The 7,903-nt window shown below is 34.9% G+C and overlaps 1 long non-coding RNA gene across 1 annotated transcript; it reads left to right on the plus strand.

The window, feature by feature from the left end:
• Positions 1-926: 926 nt before the first annotated feature.
• LOC144301749 (uncharacterized) lies at positions 927-4,190 on the plus strand. The gene is made up of 3 exons (XR_013368531.1): positions 927-1,901; positions 2,132-2,181; positions 3,961-4,190. It is a non-coding gene; the product is annotated as an uncharacterized LOC144301749 (long non-coding RNA).
• Positions 4,191-7,903: the final 3,713 nt, after the last annotated feature.

The following is a 7,903-nucleotide window of genomic DNA, read 5'->3' on the forward strand; positions in this document are numbered from 1 at the left end:
TCTTGGTGGTGGGAAAGGAAATAAAAGAGAGGAGTAAACTAAAGAGAAGAAAAATTTTTTTTGTTTAGACTTTATACCTTATTTATAAAATTAAAGAGTAAAATGTATTTTCAGCTTAGCTCTTAATTTAAAGGAAAGAAGAAACCTAAAAGAAGCCCCCTGCTGGCCACTCTAATTTCTACCCTCTTTGGATTTGTTTTTTGTTCTTGTTTTAATTTATGGAAGAGTAGTTGACATGCAATGTGACATTAGTTTCAGGTGTACAACACAGTGATTCAACAACTATACACATTATGCCATGCTCATCACAAATGTGGCTACCATCTGTCAGCATGCAACACTATTATAGTACCATTGACTATATTCCTTATGCTGTGCCTTTCATTCCTGTGACTTATTCATTTCATATCTGAAAGCCTGTTAGCTCTCTACCCTTTTTGCCTCTTAAAAGAAAAAAAAAAAAAGAATAAAGGGAGAAAAATCTCTCTACTTACCTATATTTAAGACTTAATTTAGCTTTCTATCATTATTTTTGATGTATTTTATCTCCCTTTAATTGGATTAAATGCACACATACCAAAAATAAATTCCTAAAGGCAAATTGATAACTTATCTTTCTCTAATTGTAAGAAAAAAATTAGTCTTTTAAAAAATATATATCTCATTTTAAAGTTGCATTTAAAATGATGTCACTAGTAGATTTATTTTTGTTATTTGTATCTTATCAGAGCAAAAGGTTTTTGTTGTTTATTTCAAACTCATGGAGATCTTTACAAATAAAAGAAAAAAATCAGAGTTTTATTCAAAATTATTTATAATAGCTCTTTTTGGTCTTCTAGAATATTAAGGATAGTATGCATAGCAAAAGTCCTAAGGCTATATTTGTTTCACTCTGTAACTGGAATCCATGATGAAATCATTCCATAGTCTTATTCTTTAGAAAATAGAACTACTTAGGGCAGCCTGACCCAAGTAGCAAAAGAATGTAAATAAAAATGATTGAGTATTTCTCTCTTAACATAAAACAAATATTTTACCACATTGCATACTATAATGACCTCTCTTACATCCAACACCAAAATATTAACATCTATCATATACAATTAAATAGTCAAAGCCCATTTTTCAGAGCAGCAATAGAAATGACATCACTTACATTTAGTTATATTTTCCAAAGGAAGCATGATTAATGAAACAGAAGTATTCTCATAGAGAGCTTTGTGCCCTGTGACAGTGACAGTCAGTGATTTTAGAATAAACTACACAGAACATTTATCTGCATTTTGCTCCAGTATCTGCTGAGTAGAACATTTGAGCAAGTATGAAAAGTGCAGAAAGACCGATGGTTTCTTTGGTATTGACTTGGCCTTTGTCCAGACTTTCTCTTACATGACTGACCCCTTCCTATCCCTGCTGTCACTGACTCTTAGGAAGTGTATATTGGGCCATTTGACATCCTCTCTCTGTTAGACCAGGGACAATTCGGTTACTCACAGGCAGGTTCATGAGTCAATTTTAGGAACGTTACTATTCTACATAATACCCCTGACCTCCCAGGTTGCCAGGACACACTAAACTTTTCCTGAGACAAGGTCCAGTCAACAACTTTATGGCAGTCCTTCCAAACGAAACTTTGCCTAATACCTACAAGTCAGTCATGAGACAGTCAGGGGTTTGGAAATGTATCACTTGACTAGATTTCCAGGTTGATAACAAGATGATAAGCCACTGTGTCATCCAGGAGGTTCCAAAGTCCAGATTACATTCACAGGCAACTTTCTGCAGCTCCCCTTCCTGGGTCCTCAAGTTCTCCCCTCCAAAACCAAAGCCCAGTAGGGGGCACCTTCCCAAAGCTAAACCTAAGAAACCATAGCCTGCCCAGCTTAAAGCAAAATGAAAAGGTAAGGTTCTCTAGGAGCCATGAGACAGGTAGAAAAGTCCCTGCAGCTGGCTCACACTGTTATAGAAAGTGCCTCATGGACGTGTGAAAAGGACATCAAGGAAGAATGTGAAAGTCAAGCTAGAATCTGCAAGCCAAATCAGAGAGGATTTGTTTGGGTTTGCAGTTTAGATAAAGAATAATGATTTTTCTATCCTTTCTGTTGTTTTGTTCATTTGTTTGTGAAAACAGAAGTTCTGTCTCTGGGCTGACTGCACCCCTGCTCTTTAAACTGCTGGATGGTAAGTGCAACCTTCCATTGCAGAGATGCTCCTGATGGGGGCAATATTGAACCTGGTCAGGGAATGGCTTTCTTCCTCCTGGCGGTGGCTTCCCCGTGCATGACACCATGGCCTTCATGGATATGACTTCACTGTCCTTAAAAGGAAAAATGCCAGCACAGTTGAGAGTTGAACTGAGCCAGTAAAGTAGCCCCTGAGACATACTGGGTACGTCTTTAAAGTTCCTGTTTACTTTCCTGAGGAGAGATTACGAGAAGGAAATAAGATCACATTTTTAAGTGTTTTCATGATGCATGTTATCACTGAAACCAAGTACTATTCTAAATCAAACAACCTTAAAGTGATGCACAATTTGAATATCTATTTAATTAATCGAAATATTCCTTAATAAATAGTAAAACACATTCCATGTGTGTTTGAGGGGGTATGTAGACGGTATATACTTACAAATATTTAAATACAGGCATTATATTTGGCAGAGAAAATTGTAAACTTCTCAGAGGTCTTTATTATGCTAGAAAGTTTGGGGGGAGAAATAGGATTTTAATAAAACAGCTTTACTTAATCATAAAAGGGCAAATAAGATGATTTTTTAAACTCTGAAGGAAAAACAGGTAAACTATAAACTGCAAATACCTTCTTCATTTCAGACCTTCATCTTATGACAATATTGCCTGCCTTAGTAACTGTGTAATATTAAAAGGAAATGGCATAAAACATGGGAAAAATTTTATATTTCCATATATACATATATATGTAAATCTATAGAGACTCTAATAAACTTGTGTCAATATCAGTGTTTTAATACTGATTATAATAGCTCAGGAGTGTATATTAATAGAAAACAATATTGGTTTACTAAATCTGTATCTACATATAGGTATAAATGCAAAACTTATATACATACACATATCACATACACATAAGTAAAGAGAATACCATGTGATAAGTAAGGCAGAGATTAAAATTATACCAAGGAACACCAAAGATTGCCAGTGAACCACCAGGAACTAGGAAGCTGCAAGGAAGGATTCCACTACAGTTCACAGAAGGAGCATGGCCCTGTCCACACCTTGTTTTCAGACTTCTAGCCTCCAGACCCCTGAGATAATACATTTTTGTTGTTTGAAGTCACTCAGTTTACGGCACTTTGTTTTGCTGGCCATAGGAAACTAATACAGATGCTGTTGAGAAAACCTTTAGTTTTCGCTCAGCATATTTTCTTAAAATGCTCTTGCCCATAGCTTTTCAACATACCATATTATTTCAGGAGACCCTACACACAATTTCCAGGACTATCTCACTGTTTCTCACATTCTCATGTTCCTTGTTAGAGTCTCTCTGGCTCATATATACAACTTGAACCTCTCTAAAGCTCCATGGGCCAACCTAATGGCCATCTTTCCCTGAAGTACACCGAACTCAATAATATTCAGAAGCTTTATCTACCCTTTCAGAGTTACCCATCTATCATTTCAGAGTTAACCATTCTTTCATCCATGTTCCTAAGATTAATATTCCCTGGGACGTCTGCAATGAGGTTTGTACCACTCTTGTTTTTATAATATCCTTAAAAATAAGAAATACATCTTAGTAAATCCTTGTCCTAAAGATAAGTTGGAAAAGTCTTGAATACTTCATTTTGGCATGATTTCCCTTCCCTTCTTCCATTGTTGTCATTGCCTGGCAGTCAAGTATGACATCTCTTCCACCCCAGGATTACTTCCTAAGTGATCTCAGTATGAGAATGAGCCTTTCTTCCTCTCTCTTTGGCCCCAGGTGAAGGGCAGGAAACCACTTAGACGAAGGTGCCCATGGGAAGGCTACAGATCAGACTACCATGAGGAAACAAGAACAAAGCAGGAAGTATCTGTTGTGCAGCCCACCAGGAAGGGATCCACTTCTGTTCAGCATCGCAAATTCCTTTCTTTTGCAGTTTTAAGCTAAATTTTATCTTGCTTAGAACAACTTTAACAATGTAATAAAGTTCTGAGCTTTCAAGAAAAAAATCTTATTGTATTTATTTATTTATTTCTGATTTTTCAAGTGAACTCTTTTTTCCACAAATGGATAGAGGGAAATCAATGACCAATTTTCAATTTGGGTAGTGCCAATCATGACAATTTTTAAAAACTAGAATATTGGGATATAATCCAACTCTCTATTATGAGAACTTCCCAAAACAGCTAAAATTAAAAAAAAAATTCTATATTGTAGTATCCAGAAAATACCATTTTATGTGAGAACAGAAATGTTCTTTTTGAGTCATGCACATCAGGATAATTGATAACTCCAGGGTCTAAATATGAATTTTACAAAGGAAAAGAACAGATCATTAAACTACTATTGAAACATTTTTAGTTACTGATACTTCTCATCATCACTAGAATACCAAAATTGTACTGCATTAAAGTTATGAGACCTATCTTTACCCATTTGATATGTATCTGAGTATTGTATAGTATGCCATTCCTTCTGGTGTGGGCCCCCTTCCTGATTCAGAGCTGGCTATGTGTACTCATATGATGAAAAGGGCTAGGGATCTGTCTAGAGCTTCTTCACAAGGCACTAATCTCACTCATGACCTAAGCATCTCTCAAAGACTCATTTCCTAATACTATCACCTTTGGGGGTTAGGATTTCAACCTATGACTTTGGAGGGGTAGGGGGACACACAAATATTCAGAGCATAGCTATCATAAAAGAAGCTATAAATAGATAGAAATATATGTTGTAGTGAAGCCACAGTGTTAAACAAATGTAATTTTTTTTCTCAAATTATTTTATAGATTAAATACAACTCCAGCAAAAATGTTCTAATTATTTTAATTTGACAAGCTAATTTTTTTAATTATACAGGTGAGAATTGCCAAAATATTTTTAAATAAGAGTAATGGGGAGAGGACATTGTTCAGAAATACTTAAAGGATAGAATAATTAAAATAGTGTGCTGGAGTGGATAGACAAATCAATATAGGGAAAAAGCTCAACAAAAATTCAAATATTTATAAAATTATAGTAAATAGTATAAACTTGGAATGCAAATTATTGGGGAAATGTTGGGTTATTATTAAATAAATTGTGCTATGAAAATGGTTCAATATTTTGTGGTAAAACTTATAGTAATATACATTCCAGCTGAATCAAATGGATCAATATAGAAAAATGAAAACATGGGAAAATAGAAGAAAATATGCCCAGCTATTTATGTAACATGATTAAAGAAACTAAGTATTAATCCAAAGCAAGAACCTGCAAAGCACTGCTTCACAGTGGGGGTTATTAACCACTTCATTTAGAATCAGCTGGGTTACTTGCAAAAACAGTTGCTAGGGTTACCCCAGAAAATTAATGAATAATATACCCTGACCCATAGGGCCCAGGAATCTGTGTTTTAATGAACACACTGGGACATTCTGATGCATGTTAAATTCAAGAACCACTTCCAGGCAGAATAAGATGTATAGAAAGATTTACTACACAGATATATATATTTCTATATATTTTCACAGATATATTTCTATAAAATACATAAAATCAAGAGTCAAAAGAAAACCTGGCAAAACAAAACAAAACAAAACAAAAACAAAAACAAATTACAGTTTTACATACATAACAAAGAGTTGAAAAATAATAAATTAACAAAAGAAAAACAAATTAGTGAAAAAAAACAGACTTTCTCAAAGGAAAAGTGGGTAAAGAATGGGAATAGGGAATTCACAAATAGAAGAAAAGAATAAATATGCAGATACAAAAAAAATAGTCAATTCTCACTTGCAAAATAAAACCAGATGCAGATTCCTTTACAAATTGAGAAAGATGTTTTTAAGTGTAATGGCTAGTGTTGGCAAATGAACTTGTCCCTCTCAAATATCATGTGAGAGTTTCATGTGATTCCTTTTTGCTGGAGAGCTATTCAGCAAAATGAATCAAGTGTCTAACAATTATTAATATCTTCTGACCTAGTAATTTCTCTCTTTGAAAATTATCCTGAAGAAATAAACAGACTTGCAACAAATATTTATGTACAAGGATGAACAAATAAAAGCAAGGCTTAATGAACTCTTATGTACAACAATGAGAAATGAAACAACAAAAATCTCTCAAAGAGAAGTTTTTCATAAATTATTTAATTTGGATATGTTCATGATATAATTTTAGATGGAAAATATCAGGGTACATGATATTTCTCAGCTATATGATTCCAAGGTGTTTTTTGGTTTGTTTTTGTTTGTTTTTAATTTTTTTTTTTTTTAAGTAGGCTCCATGCCCAGTGTGGAGCCCAACACAAGGCTTGAACTCATGACCCTGAGATCAAGACCCAAGCTGAGATTAAGAATCCAACACTCAACCACTAAGCCACCCAGGTGCCCCGATTCCAAGTTTGTATATATATATTTTTTTTGAAAAGGTGGCTGGGTGGCTCAGTCAGTTGGGTGACTCTTTATTTCAGCTCAGGTTATGATCTCAGGGCCTTGGGATCAAGTCCAATATCAGGCTCTGCACTCAGGAATCTGCTTGAGAATTCTCTCTTTCCCTTGCACTCTTCCCCTCCTCCAGCTGGCGTTCTCTCTCTCTTTCTCTTTCTCTCTCTCTCTTTCAAATAAATAAATCCTAAAAAATAAACAAATAAATCTTTAAAAAAGAAATGAAAAGGTATTAGGAAAAATGTGACTCTCAGGGAATTTTAATAGCATACAATTGTTTCCATTTTATTAATTCTTTTCTTCATTTTCCCAGTTTTCTGCAAAGGAAATATATTATTTTGTTGACTAAAACAAACAAACAAACAAAACAAAACAAAACAAAAAAAAAACAAGAAAGAAGTAGCTTACCTATTTCTTCAAACAATGCCAGCATGCCATAAAAAAATTTTTAAGCTTTCATTTAGAAGTATATTCTGGACTGTTTAAGCCATAAGCACACACATGCATAAAAATAGCCTTTCTGAAAAAATAATTACTGCCTTTGGGGGAGTAAAATTCAGATTGTGTTATGGACTGAACTAAAAAAATCAATATATTGAAATCCTAACCCCCAATATAACTGTATTTGGAGATAAGTCCTGTAGGAGGAAATTAAAGTTAACTGGGGTCATAAGAGAGGGGACTTGATTCACTAGGACTCGTGGGAGAGTCAAAAGAGGGAGAGTCCTCTTTCTCTGTTTACATACCAAGGGACCATGTGAACATGGTAACCAGGTGGTCTCCTACAAGCTGAAGAAGAGGCCTTCGAATGAAACTTGTTTTTTGTTTTTGTTTTTTTTTTTTTTTTAAGATTTTATTTATTTATTCATGAGAGACACTCAGAAAAAGGCAGAGGCACAGGCAGAAGAAGAAGCATGCTCCCTACAGGGAGCCCAATGTGGAACTCGATCCCAGGACCCTGGGATGAAACCTGTGTTGCCAGCACTTTGATCTTAGATTTCCCAGCTTTCAGATCAGTGAGAAATAAGCCTCTGTAGTTTAAGCTACCCAGCCTGTGCTATTTTATTGTGGCAGCCTGAGCTAACACAAGAAGTTTTATCAATCTTATCATCCTACTTGGTTTTCAACGCATCTGTCAGTTTGTAAGATTCAAATCTACTTAACAAGGAGCATGGTATAGCACTTTGATGGATAATAAGAGAAATATGCTTTTTGAAAAAAAGGACTTACAGGGGCACCTGGGTGACTCAGCCAGTCAAGTAGCTGACTCTTGATTTCAGTCCAGGTCTTGATCT

This window comes from Canis aureus, chromosome 30 (assembly GCF_053574225.1).
Source record: "Canis aureus isolate CA01 chromosome 30, VMU_Caureus_v.1.0, whole genome shotgun sequence".
Lineage (NCBI taxonomy): Eukaryota > Metazoa > Chordata > Mammalia > Carnivora > Canidae > Canis > Canis aureus.